Source organism: Calidris pugnax, unplaced genomic scaffold, assembly GCF_001431845.1.
Source record: "Calidris pugnax isolate Ruff unplaced genomic scaffold, ASM143184v1 scaffold38, whole genome shotgun sequence".
Taxonomy (NCBI): Eukaryota; Metazoa; Chordata; class Aves; order Charadriiformes; family Scolopacidae; genus Calidris; species Calidris pugnax.
This window is the reverse complement of record NW_015090995.1, coordinates 2529831-2553581: the sequence shown is the minus strand read 5'-3', so window position 1 is coordinate 2553581 and position 23751 is coordinate 2529831.

Genomic DNA, 23751 nt, shown 5'->3' with positions numbered 1-23751 from the left:
CCCCGTTGTGCTGCTTAATGCTGCAAAGAGCTCCCGGTGCCACCGAAGACAAAATGCCACCATTGTCTTGTCTTTATTAGGGACTTGAGATGAAATGTTATAGCCTTGCTGGTTGCAAGGGGATACCCCTCCTGAGACTGGCAGGCAAAAGCTGCTGGAAGCAGGCAGCGTACCAGCCTCAGCTGCGGGATGCATTTACAGGCTGAAATAGGTATTTTCTCAGTTAAAGGGAACGGCACCTTGCCATGCCTCTCTGCAGGCAGCAGGGTGGGCAGAGGTGCTGTGCTTGGCCCTGGAGAGGAAAGGAAGGAAGGAAGGAAGGAAGGAAGGAAGGAAGGAAGGAAGGAAGGAAGGAAGGAAGGGATGGGATGGGATGGGATGGGATGGGATGGGGTGTATGACCCGGGAAGTGCTAACAAGGCTGGAGGCTATAGAAAGGAGGTGGTGCCCTGGATCTAGAAACACAAGGAGGACCCGTCTGGGGACACCACAGGGGGCTCACAATGATGGAGATGGCCTATCCATGACAGTACTTGGTTATTCCCAAGTATTTGGGTTTTGTTGATAAATGGAACCTGGGAGCTACTCTTCTCTAACCCAGAGGCAAATTTTTCTGGAAACCAGGGAACTGGGGAAAATCCTCCCACCTCCCAGCTGCCCACATGGCTACAGAGCTGCCTTCCTCCCCTTCTCTCACACCTCCCTCCATTTCTGCAAGTCCCTGGGAGTTGTTAGATCATTTTTCCAGCTCCTCCAGGTGTCCATAAAACTAGCTGCAGATTCCTCCATGGAGAGGGAAACAGTGGTGAGGAGGAAACCTGAATCCACAGTGGTGCTCCCTCCCCACAGCTTTTCCTGGGGAAAGGGAGAAGTTTGACAGAAGGCAGGGGCACCCAGCGCTATGCCAGGGACTCTCAAGAAGGAGACTTTCCAGAGGGGCAACAGGTTCCCACCTACACCCCATGAATACGCGTCCAGTATGGCCCAATTCAGCTCTTGCTCCCACTTCACTGGGAGCCACCTCTCTTTGAAGAGGTGAAGAGTGAGGACAAGTGAGCATGGGAGAAGTCTTCAGCTTATGGCAGGAAGGTGTAGTGCTGCTTGGGACCACTGGAGCCCTGAGGTATAACTCTCAAACACCCTCTCAAAGGCTCTGCCTTGGCAGGACATCACCCCAGGGAGGATGTTGGCAGCCTGGTCATGCTGATTCTGTGCAACGTGGAGCGTGAAGCCATCTGGGCTGGCCCACAGCAGGGAGGTGAGAGCAAACAGCTCCATCAGGGGAGGGATGGTTTAGGGATGAGGTGGTGGCGAGCAGCAAGTCTGCCGTGGATCTTCATCACGTCTGAAAAGTCAAAAAGCTGCCCGCTGGGGGAGAGGGATGGGGCTGGGGTAGGTGGAGATGATGGGGTGGGGTAGGAAGGGAGCGCAGAAGAGAGAGGCAATTTCTTCTTTTTTCTGTTTCTCTTTTTTTTTTTTTTTTTTTCAGGCAGAAATGATCTCATGTTTTGTCTAATCTAAATTCTGTCAAGCAAGCAGGGAGTAGAAAAAAAGAGAGACGGAAAGCGAGCAAGGGAAGGCTACACACTTAATAAAAATCTGCTAGACACATGTTCCCTGAGCTCAGAGAGCAGGGAGGGGGAGCCAAGCTGTACGGAGCCTTAGGAGAGAATGGAAAGGCATGCTGGGCTCTCTGAGCTCCCTGTGGCAAGTTTCATCCTCTTCTTCACCTGATATGGAGCATCTCACTCAGGGTCAAAGCACAACCATCCTTGGGTTGTGGGATCTCCTTGCCACAAGCTGGCTTTGATCTCTGGTGGATGTCAATGAGTCTGGGTTAGTGGCCAGACCAAGATCCCTGTGTCACTTTACCTGTGTCTTTGATTCCTCCCAGGGTCATTAGGAAGGAAGGAATGTTAAACATGCCAAGGCTTTCCCTCCTTCGTGTTGCATGTTTGCTTTTCCCATCTCACTTGCTAAATCATATGGAGCAGGACAGATGCTCCCTGGGTCGTGTCTGTGGAGGGAGGCTGAGAAAAGCCTTTTCTTTCCATTCTCATCCTCCAAAAAAGGTTTTCTCACCTGATAGATTTCATTGGCTTCTATTTTTTTCTTCCCACAGCATCCACGTGTGGAGGAGAGCAGGGCTGTACGAAGAAGCACGGCCAGGAGGACCAGCCTGCTGCTTGGTGCACGTTTGGAGCCAGCAGAAATCAGCCAAAAGAAGTCACGGTGGCTTTTGTTTAAAACGTGGCTTTTCTCAGCCAGATCTGTTCATCGCTTGGCTACAAAAACATTGGTGCCAGCAAAATCAGGAGGTGTTATGGGGGTAGAAAGGGGAGGTTGGAGATGGGAGCACTCCAGCTTTCCCTCCACTGCTGGCTTAAGGTGGCAAATGCTAGCTGTGGCTTCACATGGGCTTCTTGTCACATCCACTCGCAGCTGCCAGCGTGACAACTTCCCAGGGGAGAGGTGTCCCTGCCTGCACAGCACATCACCCCCGCTGAAGATGTCTTCTTTGGCTGCCGTTCTTCCACTGCAGAGCATTGCTTTCTGGTTTGTCTGTGTTGCCTCATCGACAGAGTTCGGATGGGGCCAGTGTAGCCTGAAGAAGGCAGAAAAATTACCAGCAGGACAGCCTCAAAAGTGGCTTCCCTCATGATGCCTAGAGAAGATCTCTGGATGAAAACTGCTGCGAGGTATGTTGGTACCCAGCTGGTGTTCCCAGCATTGCCCTGGTCCACAGGTGATTTTAAGAAACGAATGACTGTGGTAGGTGAGTAGGTGAGACGTGGGGTTTGCATCTTACTCCAAAAAGCCTTTTTTTTCACCTCGTCAGAGTAGGTGCTGCCTTGAAGGCGAGCAGCAGCACGGCTCTGGTTGGCAACTCCTGCAGGTCCTCATCTCAGCCGTGGCCAGGGATGCTCAGTGTCACCCAGTGAGTGCCCTCCATCCTCCTTCCAGTGACACAGTCCCAGGAGGTGCTCGTGAGGGGACAGTGGCCCAAGGGGAGCAGTTTGGTCACAGGCACACCATGGGGAGAAGCGATGGAGAGCGAGGGAGGGAGGGGGCGATGGAAGCGTTTTGATCGAGGTCTCCAAATGAGGATCCTGAAATACATTCCCAGGCCACAGAAACCACACTGGAAAATTTGCTTCGAATTGTGTGCTGTCAGGGACGGAGATGGGGCTCAGAAGAGCAAGGCTTGAGCAGCGCAAGCCCAGACGGGGCCTCTTGGTGTCGATTAACAAAACAAACAAACAGCATTGCCCATAATGAGCTCCGGCTTCGAGCCGGGGAGGAGGGTGATTAAAACAGGATGCCACCACTGCCATGTGCTCTCCGGCTTGGAGAGAAGGCCCCATGTCTCACAGTCAGGCAGTGCCTACAGACCCTTCCCAGATCCATGGGGCAGATTCCTCTGAGCCCCACAGCGTGATCTGTGGGGACCAGGGGATGCTGCCGGCATCTTCCCATGTGTCCCCAGGTGGTTTGGTCTCTCACATTCCTGTTGTTTTTCTGCAGGGCAAAGCATTCAAATCCATCCTGGGTCCCTCGGGGATGGATCTTGTAAAAGCAGGTTTCAAGCAGGGCACAGGATTTTCCCCGGTGCCAGTGGTGGGGTCCTTGGTGGCTCTTTCCTGCTGCTCCAGCAGCAGGAGCAGACCCTGGGGATGTGCTCTGTGAAGATCTGGCTGTGGAGGGCAGCCCCGCTCCCAATCCTTACCCTTCCACCCCAGAGCAAGGCAGAAATCACACCATTACTAGACTGCTTGTAATAAAATCCCATTGCTTGTAAAACCTCTTTCAAGTGAGACCCCAGATGGCACTTTTTTCCCCATTCAGCCTGCCCGTAGCACAGTGACAGAGCGAGACCTGCTGTAAATCGAGCCATGGCTATAGCTCCAGGGCTCTGAGGACGGGACTTGGTGGCCTTTCCCCACTCTCCCTTCACCTTCCTCCGTAGCTCCAAAGTCCATAGAAGCTCCCTGTTCACTGCTGGTGCTTGGAGAGCCACAACCCCTCGCAGGAACCCTCTGCTCCTGCCCACTGGAGAGCAGAAGAATGAGTCCAAACCACTCTGTTTGCCTGGCCCTTAGCACTTCCAGAGCCATGGCAAAGTTCTCAGTGATTTCTTGTCTCCAACAAGGTTTTCACATGGTTTGTATGTGCCTGAGACCCGAACGTGCGAGCCAAGAGGCACAGAAGCGCATAAGAGAGAAGGATGTTGGTGCAAAGACTCATCTGATTTTCCATCACATACTTATTTGCAGCACCCTGGGGTGTATCTCTGGACCCCACTCCTGCTCTGAAGGTCCTGGCTTTCCTGCCATTGTCCTGAAACACAAAGCAGCTTCAGGGGCCTGGTGTGTGTCGGGGCAGTAATGAAACCTGTCTGGGACCAGATCGCTTCTTTATCTCCCTAGCTCCGTGTTCCTGAGGACCACGTTTTTTAATTTGTGTTGGATAAACAATATGGGATTGTGTACGCAAAGAAGCTCTAATTATCCCCTCGGGTTGTGTTTCCTTAAAGGAAATGAACTGGGCACGGCGTTCCTGCTGGAGAGACGCACCGGCGCAATAGCTTCCAGATTTCTCCTTCTGCCACCACAATCTGACATCTCCGGCAACCCCAGAGAGAGGAGAGGGGTGCTGTGTGCTCGCTTCCGGGGGTTGGCTTCAAAGGACACGAGGGTCCCTCCTGCCTGAATAACCACCCCCAAAATGTGGGTGCTTCCAGCAAGGTGGGAGCCTGGGGGTCTGGGAAGGAGAGCAGAGCCTCACACAGCAATGGGGTCTCTCTGGGTGGTTAGAGCTGCTCACCCCACCACCCTGGGGACCAGCAGGGTCCCTTGTGCTGTGTAGCTTTGTCCCCTGGCCCCCAGCCTTGCAGCCTCCCTTTGTCCCCCAGCCTGTTTCTGCTCCCCAGATCTTCTCTCCCGTCCAGGATCTTGAGCATCGCTCCTCGCAGGTCTTCGTAGCTCTTTCTGCCCATCACATCTGCACAGCCATCCCCTGTTCCTTCTGCCACCCCATCTGCACAGGCCTCTCCTATTGCAGGCTCCTTTTTTAGGCAGGATCATGCCTTCAGCCGTCAGGACTTTCTCCCAGAACCCATTTCCCACCCCTGGCAGGAGTTGCTGTGACAGCAGATCGATTTGCCTCATTAAATAGGGAAGCAGCGAGTGGATGCAGACTAGAAACCAGCCTCTCACCGGGGCAATCCGCTAAGGGTAGTCTTGATTCACATCTTTAATCCTTCCTACCAGGAGCTTAAACCACAGGCTCTCGCCCCGCTGCCCAGAGAAACAGTCCCCGCAGAAAGTGCTTGGAGGCCACGAGGGAAATTATCTGCCAGAGATTACTTGGGGTTTGCATGGGGCCAGACTGGGTTTGGAGCGGTTCTTAGATAAGCTATTACTTACAGGAATTGCCTGGTTATTCACCGAAACCGTGAGCTGCTGTAGAAATGCCACCTCATGCCCTCCCCGGGGGCATGTAGACCCCAGGTCTCGGACAGCTTGAAGAAGTCACAGCTGCTCCTAGATAACCCCCTGTAGGCACAATCATCTGCCCATGTGAAAGAGATGAACCATGAATCTTCCGTATTTATCCCCACTCCACAACACTCACCAATCTTTATTTACACTGCTGACAATCGCTTTGGGCTATTTTTAGGCTTTATTGCTGATTGTATCTTTAATGTTATGGGTAGTTAACTTGGCAGCAGGGGAGTTAATGTGGGAAGCTTTCACCTCTCCGGGGACCTGCCATCAAACCCTACTTATGGGAAGTGAAAAGGAACATGGTGGATCCTCCTCTTAGTCCATTGACCTCCATGGATCATCATTTAATTGGAGTTGATGAGCAGACCGGGGTGAGGATGGCACCGGTGCTCTGGGAAGAGCACCAAGACCTCCTGAGGAGGACAGATCCTCTGAGATGGTTCTGAGATGGGTGGCTACAGCAGAGGGGTCAGCCCCTGAGTCCCCCATGCCCCATGCTCTTACCCAAGGGTTTGCTTTTACCTTTCCTTAGCTGCTCCATTGAAGCCAACAAAGCCAGGCAGAGCAAGAGCTGGGCTTCTGTAAGGGGCTGCTTGAAAAATGGCCCAGGGGGTCTGGGACTGGGGATGAATGGAAATGGGGATGGGGGGGATGCAGAATTTTGGGGGTTTGGGCAGGAGCTGCAAGAGGCAAGGAGGAAGATCAGGCTGGCAGGCAGAGCTTTGGGATCCCTCCGACGTGTGAGGAAGGTGAAGGGGTGCGTGTGCTCATCCGGAGCATGTGAGTGTGGCTGGGAAGTGGGGTGACTGCCGGCCCCTCGCTGCCCCCCCAGCCCCATATGCCTCAGGAGCAGCGCCAGCCCCCCGGAGCCCCTGCGCCCTCGTTAGCAAACTGCAGCGAGAGGCCACATGGTTGTACAAGTGTAACATAAACCGTCCATTCCCCGTGCTTACTCGCTGGGAACCGGCTTTACCGAAGGATTTAAATTCAATTTGTTTTATTGAAGTTTCTTTTCTTTCCCCCGACCAATGCATCAAACTATCATTTTACTGAGATCAGCTGCTCTCAGCCTCCTCTTACGCCCTCCCTTCTCTGCTCCCTCCCTTCGCCCCCCACATCCCACTGTCTGGATGAGCCCTCTAATTCTTTCTCCTCTTTCAAGCCCACCAACGCTTCCTGCGGTATTAGCCGTAGAAATGCCATGAATTTCCTTTGTGTTCCTGGTTGAAAAAGGCGGAGGGTGGAGGGCGGTGGGGAGGGGGGGGGAAAGGAGAAAAAGCACAGCGCGTGGCAGTGCTAGGGCTGACAATAATCTCTGCGGTTTTTCTCCCAGCCCCAAGTTTATCCCTGTGCAATTCAGCGTAGGAAAGCTAATAACGATGTGTCAGGAAGACCTGATGTATATTTGCAGAGTTGAATGGCTGGGCCAGCAATGCCTCCTGCACTCCCACCCAGGGCTTATTTGTGTCTGAAGACCCCAGCCCTTTCATGCTGTTCTAATATTCGTGATTTATAGGGGCAGTCTCTTTTATTTTTTAGCCCTCTTTCGTTCTCTCTCCTGCCCACCCCATCCAAAAAAAAAAAACCACCAAGGAGATCCCCTTCTTGATTGTGCCTTTGCAGGTTTCTCCTGCCGGAGTCCTCACGGGTGCGGGGAGCTCCAGTTCATTCCCCAAAGCCCTGCTGCAGAGGGACAGAGCCGGGGACCCCTCAGCAAGCCCCAGAAATCTGGTGTAGCAGCACTGGGGTGTCTCACCCAGCCAAACGAATGCCGGGGCTCATCTGATTTACAGCTTGATTAACGAAACAGCGGTGACATCAAATAACTGGGCATTACCCACGGCCAGCGTGCTATGGGCTGGTGCCTTCCCTCTGCCTTGGCTGTATCTTGCATTCCTGTGCATGGGTGGGCTCTCAGTTAGACCATGACCCTGCCCAGATTTATGCCCCTGTTTATCTGTCAGCGTTGGAAACCATCTGCGGGGAGGATGCCTTTGAAGCAGCGGAGCCCTCAGCAGGAAGGTCGCTGCAGGAAGACGGACACTCTCGTTTGCCTTCTCTCACCCCCAGTTCCCCGTGCGAGAGGGGGACAGACTGGGGAGGGGGGCATGAACTGTGCTGGCAAACCAGCATGTCCAGGCATAGGGACATCACTGGCCCGTGGTCCTCTTGGAGGTGGACAGACCTGCAAAGGGTGGTTGGTCCCCAAGAGGTGCTGGGTCAGCCTTGTACTTCAGAAGGGACAGAAGCTGCTACATCCTTTCCAGAGGGAGGGAATGAGATCTCCAGAGATACGAATTGTCCAGAGAAGAGAATCCAAGAGCTTACCTCATCCCAGACCTCTCTTCCCACAGTGGCCAAAGCACCATGACACTGGTCATGGTCCCCTCAGACCCCTCGGTCCCCTCCAGCCAGGATCCTGCTGGGATGGGGAGGGTGCTGGGGGCTGAGTGCTCCATGAGACTTTGCATTTGATGCCAGCAGCTCCTAAACGGATCACTGGAGCTGCAATGGGAAACACAGTCTGGCTCATGAGATTTCCAGACCGGTTCCTAGTTTCTAATATTTTAAAGCATTTCTCCACAACACCTATTTATTTGGGTTCTTTAAACTTGCGGAGGAAATTGCCTTGGGCTCACAAGAGTTCCCTGAGATCCTGGTTAGCATCAGACAAGGGTAAGGAAAAATACAAACCTATGCTAGCAGAAAAAAAAAAATATAAAAGAATAATGATTGAATTCTTGCTTATGTTACCTGTGACCTCAGAGTCACAAATAAAGGGAAGGCAGTAACAAAATGCAGTTCTGCTTCACACCAAGCACAGCATCCTTTGCTGCTTCAGTATTTTGGCTACCTTGCAACACCGGCAGCAACACAGGCCTTACACCTCACAGATGGTTTGTTCTGGGGAGATTCCCAAGTTGCATCTTCCCTCTCTGCCTTTTCATACAAAATGGGACCATCTGTCTCTTCCTCGCTCCTGTTTTTCCTCTCTGCACAACTCACGCTGCCGACCAGCGCAAAGGCAACGTCCTTCTTCCCCTCAGTCTTCCTCAGAGAGCACAAGCAGGCTCTGGTCTTCCCCAGCCCCTTCTGGCCACGGTGACCTCTGGGCTGCTCACCCATGGCTGCAGTGGTTGCAGTATTTTCTACATCATCAATCATGACAAATATCTCAACATAAACTCTATAAAATAAGCAGGGTTGGTTGTTTTTTCTTTTTTTTTTTTTTTCCTATTTGGTCTCTATAGAGACTTCATGTGAAATACAAGCCATACAGACAGCAATTTGTTTCTCAGTTTGGGGCTTTGCCATTACATCCACTGTTTGCAAAGTAACTTCTTTTCCTATTTAGATGTGTTCTTTGGGTGCTGATGCTCTGTGGTTGCACGTTGGGAAGGACTGAACGTAAGATGGCATGAGTGGCCAGGACGAGGGGAGCAGGATTGTCCTAAATCTGCCAGCCCATCCCTCCAGGGCAGCACCTTGCACAGCAGTGGCTTTTCCTTCCCTGCTCTTCCCGGGTACCATCCGTGCCCTGGCGAGGTGATAACGTGTTTATTTCCTAAGGGGGAGAACAAATAACTTCCTGAGTTCTGGGCTCTTCTGCGTTTTATTATCCTGCTCCCTAGCACCCGCCACTTGCAGTGGAGAGTCCCTGCATTGTAACGGCAGAAACAATTATGTTTTCATTACGAAAGCAAATTAAGGCGCTTGCTTAATCGAGTTTATTAAATACCAATGAAGTCCCTGGGTAAATGAATGGCAAAGAGGCTTTCTGTGCTCAAGTCAGGAAGGGAAGAGAGAAATGTAATCAAGGCGATGGGCTCGCGGGCACGCACGGCCGGGGTGGGCAGGGAGCTCTGGGGGCATCAGCCCAGTCCGTGCAGGATGCCAATTGGCCCCGGGGCACATGGTCCAGCTGGGAAACCACATTTGAAACCCCAGAATGGGGTGGTCCCTCCAGCCCTCTCCTCTCTGGGTTCACTGGGGCACCCCGGGGGGTTGGAGGGCTCAGCAGGAGCACGCGTGGGGGAAGACTGCAACGTTAACCCCATTTCTCCGTCTGATCAGCGCTTCTCCTCTCTCCCATGGCAGCCTTTGGATGGTTATTTTTAGCTCCCGTTATTTCCCTCAGGCCAACTTTTCTGTCACATTTCATCCCTTTCTCAGCGTTTCTGGTTGTTACTTTCTTCCTTCAAGATGCCTTCTCTTCCAGATCTTCTCTCCATCTGCCTTCCCCTACGCTCTCAGCCTCTGGGGGATGGAGGGGAGAGAGTTTGGGGATGGAGAACAGGCAGAGGCTGGCTGAGCTGGGCTGGCAGCGGGGAAAGGCTCCTCGGGCAGGATTTGGGAAGCTCTCCCAACATCGCCGAGGGGACTCTGCACTGGCGCCAGGCAGGAGGAGCTGGAAATCCCCTGGCACCACCGGGAAGAGAGGTTCTGCTCCAGCAGCTCTGCTGCCTGGGGCCAGGTGGGAGCCAGGAGGAGTGAGGGAGGCTGAAGGCACCCCAAGTCTGCTGCTGCTTCCCCATGCCCTTCACCCCCCCACACCCCCCCAGAGTGATCCAGCCGTTCCTGGCTGTGACAATGGGCTTTGCTCCATCCCAAGGCCTTCAGCAGGAGGGTGGAAGCTGCAGAGAGGAGCCCTGAGCCACGTGTCTCTCCTGGGGCTTGCAGATCCGTGCCAGCCAGCAGCATGGTGGCAGGGAAGCAGGCAGCTTGATGTCCTCCCATGGCTCCTCTGCCTCCATCCCTGCACAGGCTGATGGGCACCAAGGCACCAGGGAGGGGGGGATTCCTTCTCCCCCAAAATGTTATTCTTCTTTGAAACTGGTCGTGACAGTCAAATGAATGGATTTCAAAGGACAAACCCGGCTTATTAAAAAAAAATATATATCCAAAGTGTCAGGGCTGATTTGAAATGGAAAACATGGTCCAGGGAAAAAAAAAAAAAAAAAAGACAAAAAAAAGAAAAGACTGTTTTCTACTGAAATGCATCAGGGGAAGGCCTTTTCTCTGCTTCTCTTTGTCCTTCCTTCCTTTTCCCCCAAAGCACTTCTAATGTCTTCATCCTGCTACTGCCCCTTGTGCAGCTCTGTCCCTTCCCCACAGCACTGCTCATGGCAACCCCCAGGGCCAGGGTCCGGGTTCCTGACCATGTCCGTGTCCTGACTTTGTGCCAAAGGGTGTGCAGGGCTGGGGGATGCCTGTGCCAGCCCCCCTTCCTCCTCCCCAGGCAGCAGAAAGCACATGAGCTCCGGGAGCAGCAGCAACGGGGTGTCTTTGCATGGCAGCGTGCCCAAGTGCATCAGCCCAGGAGATGAACAGGGTGTATTTGCTCTGTCACAACATCCTCTACTTTCCTTTGTCCCCGTGGTGAAAGGAAAGCCCAGATTTTTCTTCCTTTGAGCTCGTTTCTCTTCCCTCTGTCAGGGCTGCTGGACCTCAGAGGACGTGCAGGCAGATTTTTGGATCTCTTCACTTGCTATTCGGAGGGCTGATGCTCCTGCACTGGCAGCACCAGGCACTGAGCATCACCTGGCAGTGGTGGCTTTCCTCAGCTCCCCCTCAGTGCTGTGACCCTCCTGGGACAATATCACGAGGTGCTGATGGGGCAGGATGGGAACCCCTGCATGGCCAGGACAGCCTGGTGACCCACAGGGCCCTTGGTGCTTTAAGGTGATGCTGTAGGAAATCTGGACTCTCAAAAAAACTGGAGAGAAAGCTTCCAGCTGAGTTCCCAATATAGCAACAGTGCTTCTGCTTGTCCTATTTTGTGGTGACTCTCATGCACCTCGCTCAGCAGCACGGACTGTTCCCGGGGCTGCATTGTGTTTGGCCCCAGCTCTAGTACAAGATCCTGACAGGTCTGTGTTACGCAGCCTCGTGCCCTGCGCTGGAATCTGCCCAAAGCCAAAAGCTGCCATCAAGGTGTGCCAGCCACGGTGCTTCAGGGCAGAGACACGGGCTCCTGCTGGCATAGGGACACAAGCTTTTGGGCACTGAGATGGCGTGGGGAAAAATCACAGCAGGGAAATGCCCAGGACCACGGCTGAGATGCTGCTGTGCTGCATCCTCCGCAGCAGGCTGGAGCGCTGGCACTGATGCCCTCTTGGCACAGCCCAATCTGCACCACACAGGAGCCTCCACCACTTTGGGTCCTCTGCACATCATGGCGAGGCTCTGGGTAGGCACAGAAGCACTTGGGGGTTCATAAAATATACCCAGACCAGGAGGGTCTACTTGTGCCCAGAAGAGCACTGGACATTTCTATAAATAATGAGAAAGCCACAGTGGCACTTGGCAGGAGTAAACATCTCCTGCACACGAGCCCTCCTGCTCCAGGACACAAGCCAACCACTAACCTGTAGGGTTAAGATAAAACAGTCCCTAAGGGCTTCCCGTAATACTTCCTTAAAGTGCTTTTTAGTACTTTTTGCAGTACTTCTAACAGACAGAGGCTTTTGTCCCAGAGAGGAGGCTGCGGGGAGCTGCAAGATGGGGCTGGCCCAGTCCAGGACAGTAACTGGTGTGAGTGGTGTGACACTGGTGCTCAGCAGCCCCGAGCATCGAGACCAGGATCACAGCTACCTTTCCTTCTCCTCTTGCTGGGCATCATCTTGCTCTTTCTCTGAATCGTAGGCAGAGACCATGATGCTGCACATGTCGGTGGAAACAAAATGAGTAAAATCCCAGGTGTTTTGAGGCAGCAGTGATTGCAGGAGGGGTATTTGGAAAATCTGGTCCCAGTTTGACCCACTGCAAATAAGTCCTTGCAATCCGTGCTTCACTCAAGTCCCAGACCTGAACACAGATATCCTCGAGCTTGGGCTGGTTATCAGTTACGTGACACTGCTCCTGCTCCTTTGCTGGGGAACTGAAGCATCATGACCCAGGTGAACATCTCACACCAGATAACGCCTTTCTTCCTGCGAGCGCTCAAGATGGAGAAATCACCCAGCTTAAAAATCACAATATCTCAAAAAAACGTGGAGCTTTTTTCCTCCCGGGCCACGTGCCCGAGCGTTGGGGGTGGCTCCCAGCTCCTCTGCTGCCCTGGCATCGGCCACCCAAGGCTCAGCAGAGCCTCTCCACAGCCCTTCTGCTGGTGGGAATGATGGAGGGGAGGGGGGACTGGTGTGTGCAGCTGCTCCCCCTTGTTTCCCATCTCATCCTCCCCTGCTGCCCGAGCACCTGGGACCCGGGGCCTCACCTCATTCTTCTGAAGTTCAGGTTTATTAAGTTGTGTATTACAGGCTGTTTGTAACAAATCACCACAGAGAGAAAACTTAAGAGATTGCAGCGTCTCGGACCAAGCAGCAAACCCAGGTTATTTATATTTTATAATGTGAAATCTATGCTTGCTCTACAAGGGCTTGGGAGTTAGATGCCTTTCAAGCTCCTGAATAGCAAAATAAGGCTTGAAAGCAAACACCGCTGGGGTATTTTCCATCATTTAAAGCAGAGGGTTTAAATTCCTCGTTCTGTTTCTGTCTCTCTTTCCTTTCCCCTTCCCTCCCTCTCCTTTCTTCCTTCAGTCCCCGGCGAGGATGCCCCGCAGCCGGCAGGACCCATTTCCACAGCCCCCCCTGTGCTGGGGGAGCTGGTCTGGGGGGGGGGCACTGCTGGGGTCATGGCAAAACTCAGCTGAAACAGGAAATTTCTCCTCTGTGTGTTACTACACGGTTGTTCCCTGTTCTTTGAGCTGGGGACAACTCTGCCCGGGGTGTTGGTCTCCGGTCCTGTTTGCTGACACCCCCACCAGTGTGTGTGCACGGGGACACAGTGGGCTGGGATGAAGCTTCAGCCCCAGAAGCTGCTTGAATTACTGTGTTGTGGGTAAGGGGTAGGTCTGCCCGGCTCCTGTTACAGAGAGCAAGTCCCCGGGTGTCACACACACCTCCAGCTGAAGGTTTTTGAGAGCTCCACACCGACATCACTTGGAAACACGGAGGCTATCAGCCCCAGGTCCACCTTCCTGGTAGGGACACGCTTTGAAGAGGCATCTTCACGGCTGAAAGTCACTCCTGGGGTGAAAGACCCGTGGTGGCTCTTTGGGCTTGGAAGGGGGTTGAAGGGGTTTGGGGGGGATCCTACCGCCGCGCTGCCGCTAGGGGTAGATCTCGCCTAAGGAGAGCCCGCATCCAGCCTGCGGGAAGGGCAGGGAGGAGCGGGAATGGGAGGGATGGGAGAGGAGAAAAGAGAAAAGAAGAGGGAAAGGGAAAGGGAGAGGGAGAGGGATTCACGGCTGAAAGTCACTCCTGGGGTGAAAGACCCGTGGTGGCTCTTTGGGCTTGGAAAAAGCAACAAATTTTAGCAGCCAGCTGCTTTCCCATGAGGTTTCAGCAGCAGCTCCTCCAGCCTGACGTCTCCAAACGATGCTCTGCAAGAACCCGGGGCAGGGCAGAGCGCTCAGGCTGGGCGGAGGAAGGGGGAAAGGGGGGGATGAGGGGGGGAAAGGCTCATTCTCGCGGGAATGGGAGGGATGGGAGAGGAGAAAAGAGAAAAGAAGAGGGAAAGGGAGAGGGAAAGGGGAAGGGGAAGGGAAGAATAGTAGAGGAAGGGGAAGGAAGGAAGGAAGGAAGGAAGGAAGGAAGGAAGGAAGGAAGGAAGGAAGGAAGGAAAAGAAAAGGGTGGGAGGGACAACGGACTTAGTGGTTCATCAAAGGAGCAACACTCTGGGTACTTTATTTTCACTCAGGACAAAGCACACACAGAATAGATCTCCACCCTCCACTTTCATAAGGGTTTCCTGCCCGAGCCAAACCCCAGCTGCTGTAAGTGACCCAAGGGACACGGGGAAGCAATCAGTTGCCCTCCAAGTGGGTGGCAACAGCAGCAGAGGGAGGGGGGTGCTGGCTGGAGACCCCTCTGCCAGCCAGCCTGAAGGACAGGTTGGCAATCCCATGGGGACAGGGAATGGCCTCTCACAGGGCTCTGGGGGGGTGCAGAGTTGTGTCTCCCCTCATACAGCCAGCCCTGCCTGAGCTGTGCCCACCCCAGAGTGCTCCTCCCCAACATGGGAGCCTCCCGCTCCTTATCAGTGACATCAAAAAACAAAGAAGGAAAATTATTCCCTGCCCCAGACCGAAATCTAGGTTTCGGAGGCATCATTCCATATGCATTTGTTGAAGGTGTAAGAAATCCTAGGGCTGGGGGAGAGATTTCACCCATTTACTCATAGTACTGGGACCAGTGGGAAGAGGAGACAACAGGCAGAAAAGGAGACACAAAGCCAGAGAGGGACCTGGAGATGGTTGGGCTCCTGGAAGCCCATCCTGCCTGATGCTTTTCTTTGCTGTCTCAGTGGTAGCAGAGGCCTGGGAACAGGGATTTACTAAGAAAGCACATTCAGGTGAAGCATTTTGCATGTGTCATTGTTTGGCAGCTTCCTAAAGCCTGGCGCCTGAGTCATTGCTAGATGACTAAAGTCAGCCCTGCTGTAGACATGAGGAAATCGAGGCACTGAGCAGGGCAGTGAGGGTGATTTTTTCTGGTCATGCCAAAATTGCCTGGAGAGCTCAGTGAGGCTCAGGAACCCTTCGAGATGGGCTCCAGCTCGGCACACAGAGAGATTCCAGCAGAGAAGAGGGGCACCTCACGAACCATAGGGCAGGAGAAGCACCGACAGCCGAGACAGCCTGGCTTTTACAAATCTTAAAGCTGGAAAGTCTGTTCTGCTGTGATGTCCATCACCAGCCACACCACTTGCCTAGACCAGCCATCCCCAGGACCTCCTTCGTGCACCTCCGAAACGCAGCCGCACTGGGCGGGGGGGAAGAGCCATCACACAGCTGCTGGGCTGCTCCGGATGGGAAGTGAGAATCACAACAGAGGCAATGGAAATCAAAGCAGGGGAACTGGGAAATGACCTGTTTTGGCATTCAACCAAGCCTCGAGACAAAGCTGGGCTCCAGAATGATCTTTCTGGGTCAGCGGCTCTGGCATCTGCGCTTCAGGTTTTGTTTGCACCTTTCCAAGCAGGCGAAGGAGGAGTGTGGGATTCCAATAAGTCAGGTGGCTGGAGACCTGCACATGTGGACATGGCTCTTGGAGCCCAGGAGCAGTGGGGAGGGAAGCTGGCAGGGTATGAAAAGGCTCTCAAGTCAGGTTTGTTTAGAGCCTTTTGGTTTGAAGGAATATAGATATATTTTTTGGAGAAAGGGTTCAATTTCAACTCAAATCCCATTAATAAACATCTCCTTTGTTCTTACATTGAACTGATTTGATTTGCAGAATGTACACGAAGGACTGGCCAGAGTGACACACCCAGGAAAAGCCACCATCAACCTGGTGAGGAATTTTCTGGGGCACAACTGAAGGCTCCATGGGTGCTTCACACACATTCAGTGCCGGAGCTGGCACTCACCATCCCACTGCTTCCAGGCAGCTTTGCCTTTGGAAACGGACAAGAGGAAATGGGCACAAACTTGAACCTAAGAAATTCCATCTAAACATGAGGAGAAACTTCTTTACCTTGAGGGTGGCAGAGCCCCGGAACAGGCTGCCCAGGGAGGTGGTGGAGTCTCCATCTCTGGAGACATTCAAAACCTGCCTGGACACGTTCCTGTGCAACCTGCTCTGGGTGGACCTGCTTTGGCAGGGAATTGGGCTAGATGATCTCCAGAGGTCCCTTCCAACCCCATGTCATTCTGTGATTCTGTGAACAGCAGCTGCTGGAGTGTGCTCAGCTCCCGCATGGCAGCCACTGCTCCAGCACCCTTGGAGATGCTTTTGTGACCCCATCCTCTGGAAAAGAGGGGGCTGAGCCAGAGGAGCCCAAGCTTTACAGAGTTAGGTCCTGGAAGGAAGCGACTGGGCATCATTTTTCCATGTGGAGCACCTAAAGGTGATAGATAGAAAGTCGGGAGGGACACAGAATGGTCATGTCCTGGAGGGGAAGGATGCAGGTCCCCAGGTGCAGAGCAGTTTCCATCTTGGGGGGTGCAAAGGCAGAGGTGTTGTGTCTTCCACCAGGTTTTACAGGCAGAGCTGGTGGTGACAGGGCTGGGAAGCCAGGACAGGCTGTCCCTGGATGCTCCATGAGTGTCCATCCGTCATGGTGCTGCTGTGACACCTGTGACACGAGGGCACACTGTTTTTCCCTGTGGGTGTCTCCACTTTGCAGAAAAGAAATGAGAAGGATTCTGCCCTCCTGATGTGGGGCCCTGCAGCCACGGGGAAGTGAGCAGCATCTGCTCTCCCCACGGCCATGCATAAAAGAGATTTGCAAAGTTAGCTTAGCTTTTAAGTCAATTCATCAGCGGAGTTGCAGGTGTCAAAGTGGGTTAGCAGAAGAAAATCTCAAGAAAATAAGCAGATGGGTGATGAGCAGCCAGCAAAATAAAATCACCAGAGTGCTTTGTCTTGATTTGCTGGAGCTGCTGATATGCTCACAGAGCATTACAAACACTGGGGGACGCATCCTGCTGCCCCATCATGAACAGAAGAAGGCTTGCTCCCAAGAAAGCAGGTTTCTCGGGAGTTTCTCCTCCATAAAGTGGGAATGTATCATCACACCTTGTCACGGAGGCAGGACATTGTGCCTTGGCAGGAACACAAGAGCCGTGAAGAGCCCGTTGGTTCTTGGTTTAAAATGTAAGGGAATTCAGAAGCGGCTTTGAGAATCTAAAGGGAAAAAGAAAAGAGAGAAAGAAGAAAGGAGGTGAATGTAAGAACTTGGGTGTTTCTATAGCAGCAGCAACGCCCTGTGATCAATGCTGGGAGCAGGTGGGACCGCATCCACGTCACTCATCCCAGCGTGGTGACAGTGCTGTCAGCAGACAGATAAGGACCGGCTCCTTGTACGACTGATGTCCCACCACGCGCATCTGGGCTGAATCCCTTCCCCACGAAGCTGGTGATGACGAGGGAGGGGGGTGGGGGGGAAGAAAGGAGCCACTTGGAGAACCTGCGGGAGAGAGGGAGGAAGCAGAGCCAGGAAGGACTCTGAGGAACTAAAATGCACCGTGGTTTTGCTGGCATTTCCCACCTGAGGGACTTTTCTGGTGCAAATGGCACGTTCTCCCAAAGAACTGAGTCCTACAAGACACTGGTGGGCATAAAGGCCATGGGGAAAGGGGCAGGAGGAGGGTCTGTGTTCCCCACCAGAGCTGACCTCTGCAGCACAAGCAGCGTGAAAGAGGAGCTCCTGGGGCAGCAGGAGATGGGGGGGCAGAGTCTTCCTGCGCCCACCGCTCTCAGCAGAAAGTGTCCCGAGGACAGGAACTGCGAGAGCTGGTGGAGAGTCAAGAGAGCAGCTGAGAAAACACATTAATGCACCGTAAAGAATGTCTTTGCTTCCCAATGATCTTTTTTATTACTATTATTTATTCATTTATACACTGCTGCTTTGCTTTTTCTTCTTGTCTTTTTTCTTTCTTTTTTTTTTTTGCTTTTTTTTTTTTTTCCTTTTACTTCTACCAGGCCTTTTCAATGCTTCATACCACCCTCTCCACCCCTGGAGACTGCATTTAAATACCGTCTGATCTTTAGGCAGAAAGCAAAGGGCTGGCTGGAAGGCGGGTGGAAGGGGGGGGACCATCAGCATGCCTGACACACGCCACAACCCAGCGAGCGGCGCAACGCCACGGCCGGCCACAGCTCCTCCACCGTCCAAATATTTAGATTCTGAAAAGGCAGGGATAGAAACACCAAGACAAATAAATATTTTACAAACACAGTAACCGAAAACCTAAACAGGAACCCGCCGCTTCTCTCTGCCCGGTGCATGCTACTGAATCAGAGCGAGCCGCACGTAGATTTGGCAGCTGTGGCACTGACACTTTATTTCCTTAGAAAGGAATGCTATGCGGCTACGGAGGAACATCAGGCAACTTTTATATAGTTTGGGGGGGGGAATGAAGCAGAGTTATCTCAGGATGCTGGACAGCTCGTGGGCTGGTAACGTCATGCTGCTCCCCGCGGCGCTGACTTGGCACGGCTGGGGAAATCAAAAACCTTCCTCCTCTTGGAGAAAGCACGTGGGGAGCCTGGGTCGGGCCAAACTCTGGGTCTGAAGGGCAATAAATGAACGTGTTTATGTGCACGGTAGGGTGGTGTGTGCTGGGCAGGTGCTGGCAGGGCAGGCTGAGAGCCCGGCGCTCGCTGGGAGCAACAAGAGCATGAAGTCCTGAGCGATGTGGGCAGGGGGATCCTGCAGGGTTCTGGGATGCTCTCCATGCCTGGCTTCAAAAGCACAAGAAGCACAGGGACTCTGAGAAGCCCTCTGGTCCCCACGCTGGCCCAAGGGCACATGTTGATGACTGGCAGCATCTCCTGCATAAGGCTGGCCTGTGGTCTTCTCTCCCAGCATGAGAAACGTGGTCCCTCCAGGGCTCAAAGAGTCAACATCCCATTTCTGACACTGTATAACTGCCACCAGCCACCAACATTCCCCTCTCTCTTCAGGAAGACGCTGAGCTCTTTCAATCAGCAGTTTTTCTGGCTCTTATTTGCGGTCTCCGCAAACCAAAGGAGACCTTGTCTTTTTGACTCTATTTAGGGGTTCCTCAGGACCATGCTAGGTGTCTCCCAGAGACATCACATCCCTTTCTGGAAGAGAATGAGAAGGGGAGGTGGTCCCAAACCAAAGAGGAATGAGATGTTACGTCCTGTGGTGCTGTGGTTGCTGGTTTGGCTCACCCAGGGACTAGTGGCAAAGGGCGACCACCACCACACAGCTCTCCCCAGCCATGCCAATGAGCCATGGAGGAGAGAACAAGCATGAGGTGTTTTATTGGCCTCTCAGCCCTCAATGAGATGAGACCAGACCTCAGGATCCTCGTTCTGCCCCCTCACAGCCTACCACCTATGGACCAGGCATCAGGGCTCACATCTGCCCTGTGCCTCCTGCTCCCCAGCTCCGTCCTTGGGGGACACTTACGTGTGCACTTGAGGGCTTTGTCTCGGTAGTTGGGCTTTTTTGCTGTTATTGTTATTTTTAATCCGCGTATTGTTCTGGATTTACGTCAGAGACAGCAGGTTGGAGAAATGTGCCTGGTTCTTTGAGCAAAACGTGTCAAGGTTGGAAATGTGTCCCCCCCCTCCAGCTCCCAGAGGAGAACATGCTGCCTCCAGCATGGCTTCACTGCCCTGCAGCAGCATCTCGCCAGGTCTGGCAGCATGTGGGGACAAGCTGACAGCCTTCATCCCGTAGATTTCAGCAGTTTTTATCCACTCATCACTTTTAGAACCAAAACCAAGGCCTTGGCGGAAGAACAGGGTAGGAATGAAGGGCCTCATGGTTGCAGACTGAGCAGAGGACTTGGTCTTGCGCTGCTGCACCGTGCTGGGATCCACCTACCCTGTGGGATGGGAGCTCATCCGACCCCTGGCCACAAGGGACCCAGCAGCATCTCACCCTCCAGTCCAGAGGGAGCTGCTGAAGAGGCAGGAAAAGGTATGTCCTCCCCTGAAAGCGCAGAGGTCCTGGTGGCCTGTAGCATCTCCAGCATGGTAAAACCCAATACCCCCAGTGACAGAAACAGCGGTTAATAAACCCAAATGAAGTCGGCACGGGTGAAGTTGGCTTGCCTGGAATGCAGTGGTGCCCCGAGAGGAACGGGGAGAACAACATACCCTTGGCTCAGTCCCCAGGAAAGACACGAGGCTGAGACACAGATGTGGTGACCTCCTCATCACTTGAGCCACGTTCTCCTTCTTCCTTCCCCTCCTTCCCCTGCTCCTTATCTCACCGGCAGCCCCGTGCTGTGCTCCTGCCTTGTCCCCCTCCACTTGGGAACCGAGGGGCTGCTCTTGCCTCCTCCCCACCTGCAGGGAGAGCCCCCTTCTTATCTGCCCCGCTCGGCATTCGCAATAACCTTTCTGCATAACGTTTGCATGCCCTCAAGGAATTAAAAAAAAAAACCCACAACGCCAGGATCTCACTGAAAGCAACCAACTGTTCTCCTCGCATGTAAATGTTGCTGCTCTTTTGATTTTAAATGGCTTTAATGCCAAGTTCATCTGCTAATTCCCCTCCTGCCCCTTGTGTATTGTATATTAGGAGAAATGTTGTTCTGTATCATGAGCAGTTTATTTTATCGAGTTTAAGAGAAAATCCCATACTGAGATGCTGCAGATAAATATTCATTGTCACATCTGTTTTGGTTTAAGATTGTTGCCTAAAATGTTAAAAATACAAACATATTTGGCGGGGGAGAGACTAGGGCGGGAGGGTTGGTGTGGGCTGCTTAAGTCTGGGCCTTTAGTGCAGCTCGTCAAACATTTTATCGCCAGCAAGAAGAGGAATCACAATGAGGGTGAACTTCACTCAAGGGAAAGGGAAAGGCAACAACGGCCCTGAGAAGCCCTAGACAACTCCAAAGCTGGGACCCTGCTCACAAGTGGTCCTGTCCTCAGTGGGAGCATCCCCCAGCTCAGCTCCGAGCTGAGGGGCTGGGGCACTGCCTTGGCACCACTGGTGACACTGGAGGTTTCCCATTGCCACCTGCTCAGACCATACTCGAGGACCGCTTACAGTACCTTACCAGCCAGCAGGGAGAAACAGATAAATAAAGGCAAAACCGGGATGTTTTCCTGGTCTCTGCCACCATGAGGGATGCTGAGCCGTCGGCTGGGTGCTGTGGCAAGCAAGGTGTGAGCTGTGTGGCCCTGGGGACCCAGCAGCCCCGTGGGGAGTTGACAGGTGGATGTGGCAAGTGTTTGGACCACTCACACTGGTTTCCAGCCCAGCTCCACCCAGCAGTGGCGTGGTGGCCTCTGCGTGGAAGCAGCTGGTGGGTCCCTTCCCACCCGTAGCTGACAGAGGTCCACATGACAAATAAGCGTCCTGAATGACTGGCACCAATTAAATCCGCTGGTAGTAGTTTTCAGCAGGGAGGGCCAGAGCTGAATTGGGTCCTGCTGCCTCCAGAAGGGGTTTGTCCAGGCCAGATTTGAGACACACAGTGATGGGGCAGCATGGGACAACATCAAGGAGGTTCAGTTTGGCACAGTCTACGCCATCCCCACTCTGGAGACAAACAGAGCCCTTCCCTTCCACCAGTCCATTACCTCTGCTCGGCACTAAAATTTTATTTTACATTTAAATAAAATAAACTAAACTCCCTTGACCTTATTTTTTTCTTCTTTTAAAGCTTTTGCAGCTCCGCCGAATGCAGCCAGTGAATATGGGAAGGCATAATAATAAGGATAACGCTTTCCACTTACTGAGCACTTTATATTCTCCAAGCACTGTACAAACATTAACTAATTAAACAGAGCAAAGAAGCAGCCCTATGCTCTGTCCTAGTGCTGGGAAATGGAAACAAGGAAACTCTGAACCAATATGTCAATAACATCAAAGTCCTATTGTCCTGGCCTTGGCTTTGTTGCAAAGGAATCCGAAATTGTCTCAGAGTTTCCAACACGGCTTCGGGCTCTTCACACTTGGGAAACAAGTGTGAAAAAAATGTTTCGGAGTCAGAAGACAAACCCTGATCAAAGTTGGCAGAAGTGGCCAAGGAGACCCCAGGACTGCAGCCTCCCCCTTTGATGCCGCCTCATGTGGGAGCCATCCCGGCGGCTCTCGCACACAAACCCCACAGCCCTTTCCGAGGGCTGGCATCTTCCTCGGGGCCCTCTCATGCGCATCTGGGGGATGTTTCCTATTAAGGATTCACACTCTGGTTGAGTTACATTCCTAATTGTGGAGACTTTAACGGCCCTAATAGGAAACACACCCGCAGCGGAGTCCCTGTGAGTCATTCTCCCATCGGAGCGGTCCTCGGGCCAGCTGCCACATGGCAGGGACACACTCTGCATGCTCACCCCGGGGGATATGCAGGACCAGGGCCCTGTGGGGACCCCTACTTCCAGCCTCTTCCCCCCACTTCCACCATGAGATGCTGAGAGTCCCTTGCCCGCTTGCTGTCTGGTCATGCCTTGCTGAGATGGTGCCTTCAAGGAGACCTTCTACGTTGGCCATCCCATTCCCACAGCAGCATCTGCAGCTCTGGAGGTAGGAGGGGTTGTGGATCAGAGCATGGCACTCAGGGACACTGGAGAATGACCAGTGACATGTTCTCCAGACCTTCAGTTGGCATTGTCTGCCCAAGGGGACAGGCATATAGCTGTCCTCTGCCTGTCTGCTGGGAGAAGGGAGTCAATAAATGGGGTCAGAAGGGTTGTGGCCAGTTCCAGAAAGTCCCACCCCAGCCCATGCCCAGAAAAGGGGGTGCTCCAGTCCCCCTTCCTGCAGCAGCTTGGGGATCTAGGCTTTTTTCCCCCAAGGGCAGCCACCCTCTTGTTTAGCAAACCAAGGTGACCTTCGAGTGATGCCCATTTGTGCCAGTGCTCGGGTGACCCATTCATCATTGTGACAATGAGCACAGCTCCAGGAAAAGGTCACCTCAGCTGTACCAGCCTTTCCCTTTCACATTTATGCTCATGCCAAATTAATTCTTCATCATAAAACGAAATGCTCCCATTGCAATTATTTGATGTTTTCTGAATCAGCTTAGTTTAAGATGTCTCCCTTTCCTCCTTCCCATCACTCCATTATTGAAGGATACCAAAGAAAAAGCATCAGCCCATGCATTTTTAGGACAAAGTCTTTAACTCCAGGGATGTTCTGGCTGAATCTCAGCGCATTTTTCTGTGTCTGCTTGACAGCAATACCTGGTGATGTCAGACGAGCCTCTAGGGCCCTCAGCTCTCATTACCAGCCTGTCTAATTAAGGAGAGATGCTGTTGCTGACTGCTTTTGGTGAGCGACAACAGGGATGCAAGAAATGCCAGCCTCCATCACATGATAGAAAGCACCAAGGTCGGTGCTTTTTGGGTCTGGATCTTCAGAGCAGAGGTGGGCAGGTATCCCTGACATTTGCTTACAGCCATGTTACAGGCAGGGAGATGCCACCATCAGCATCAGGAGGCCCATAGGCAGGAGGAACATCTTTGAGCCCCCCAAAGGGTGCAGCGCTTGGGAGAGCCCGGAGCCTTATCTTATCTGAGCAGACTCACTCCAGTTGCTAATAATTAGCAAGGGGCTGGGTGATAATTAAGGCAAAATGAGCCATCCCCCATCCCTCCCACCCCGGATGGAGGGTTGGGTTGTGAAAACAAGGTCCTTAAGGTTCCCATTACGATCGCTCTCAGCCCCGCGCCCCCCACTATCTCCTGGCACTTTCACCGAGGCTCCTCCGTGGCCTCTGGCTCCAGCTCAGCCTTTCCCAAGGCACCCGCTCTCAGGTTGGGGATGTTTGGCTTGGGATTGCAGCGCAGGGGGATAGAGGGA